Source organism: Xylocopa sonorina, unplaced genomic scaffold, assembly GCF_050948175.1.
Source record: "Xylocopa sonorina isolate GNS202 unplaced genomic scaffold, iyXylSono1_principal scaffold0027, whole genome shotgun sequence".
NCBI classification, from domain to species: Eukaryota; Metazoa; Arthropoda; class Insecta; order Hymenoptera; family Apidae; genus Xylocopa; species Xylocopa sonorina.
Window position 1 is genome coordinate 2215203 of NW_027490098.1, and position 2067 is coordinate 2217269.

The 2067-nt window shown below is 43.3% G+C and overlaps 1 pseudogene; it reads right to left on the bottom strand.

The window, feature by feature from the left end:
* Positions 1 to 580: 580 nt before the first annotated feature.
* Positions 581 to 758, bottom strand: LOC143432108 (U2 spliceosomal RNA; annotated as a pseudogene).
* Positions 759 to 2067: the final 1309 nt, after the last annotated feature.

The window sequence follows — 2067 nt, forward strand, 5'->3', positions numbered from 1 at the left end:
GATCACTTGATTAAACAAATAAAACGGTGAATTTAATTAATCTAATAGCTGCTATTTCGCAGCGACGACCCGTAAAATCGAGCAAAAAATTCGATTTACGGGCGTACGTGCAAACAGTCTAACACCCAAAATACGGAGAGGTCGAATTCAAAACCAACGGCTATAAGTGTAAGGTTTACACTTATAACCGGGTATAAGGTCAGACAAACCGATTCTACTCGAATTCAAACTCCTCGGAGGTCGAAATGGTCGACCTAGGAGGAGAGACGTCACGTATGGACGTCTAACGTCTACCCGATGCGTTCAACACCACCGCATCGGGAGCACTTTAAACTAATCACGCGGAAGGGACCTCCACCGAAATTCCAAGTGCCAGACTTACCAAGTCCAGAGTCCACCAGGAAGCCGAACGCACTGATCACTGCACCAAACACGAGCACAGCACGCGCGACGCGGATGATAACGCGACACTCCGGTGAGCGAGTCGGAAAGACACAAGGTAAAATGAAACTTAAAGCTACTGACGGGAAAGATCAAGTGTGTTGGTTTATAGAGTAAAAAAAACTGATCTTTGGAAAAGGCTTATTGAGCCGGTCCCAGAGGCACTGCAATACTGGGTCGACTCGCGGCGGAGGTGGAGCAAGCCCCAGCGGTCCGCCTTTTTCCAAAAATCAGGTTAATATTCTGACTCCTAATGAGGAGTGTATCAGATATTAAGCTGATAAGAACAGATAAGACGTTTATTTAACAATTAATGTTCCCCCGGGGCCGAAGCCCCAGGGGTTATACACTTGTTTTATACAATATATTCGTACTAGTCCGCACGAATTCACTTATACATCATCTTCTATCTACAACCGTGCTGGGGGATAAATCCCTGCAGCGTCCTTTAGTTTCGTAGCAACCTCCCTATGAGGTGAACCTAGCGTCATACATCAAGATAATACAAAGCAGTAACGTGACCTAGGCACGTATTAACAGCATATTCATTCTATATAATAATAATAATAATATCAAGAAGTAACATAGAGTTTAATTTATATGTATATCCAACAAAGTGAACTTGTATTATATAAGCGTAGTGCATAACATAGTTGACTAGATGGTATTTCGACGCCAGTGTGCGGATACACGCCTTACTGTAGTCAAACGAGTCCAGTCAGGAGGAATTAGCCGCTATCAGGTGGTCCAGAGCAGCACCAAAAGGCATCAATGACCAAAATATGACAAAATATAGAAAATAAGCGATATAGTCAAATAATAAAACAATCCATTAAATTAATTTAACACACACAGACGCGTAGAGCAAAAGAAAGAGAACGTAAAGTAGAACAGTAACTAGTACCATAAGGTATCAAGATAGTAAAACGAGGTAAGTACAATAGGATAAAATAAATTAGTTAAAAGTAAAATAGGATAAAATAGATAAGTAAAGTAACATAAGATAAAATAGAATAAAATAAATAAAATAAATAAATAGAATAAAATAAGATAAAATAAAATAAAATAAAATAGTGTTTGTGACTAAAAGGCGCGTATCTAGGAGACTTAGTCCATTTGTTAGACCAATGGACTCCCCTTTGTCACGCTCCGATTGCATCTACGCGTCTTTGGTCTTTTGGTGTGGAGGCTGTGTGTGCAATAGAAATAAAAATAAAATTAAGATAGAAGTAAAAATAAGAGTAACGAAAGAAAGAGAGAAAAAGAACAAAAGAGATATGAAAACGAAGAGGAACTCACTCCAGATCCCAGCAACTCTCCCTCCCGACTTACAGGTGTGGAGGCCCTAAGGATCCGCCGGCGACACCACCCCAGGGACGCAGGCGCCTCCACTGCTCCCGCTCAGCGCCGCCGATGTCGACTCCGCCTCGGACGTACCCCGTGGAGCCCGGTACTGACGCACCCCGGATACGTGCTCCACGTAAATATCCCTGGACCAAGCTATTGTCTCGGATATCATGAGACGCCTCATCAGCGCTGCATAACGCTGAGAGACGCGCAGCAGGTCCAGGACAAACTCGTTCCCCGGGTCCCACGCGCCCAGGGCGCCGACGACGAACGCATCTA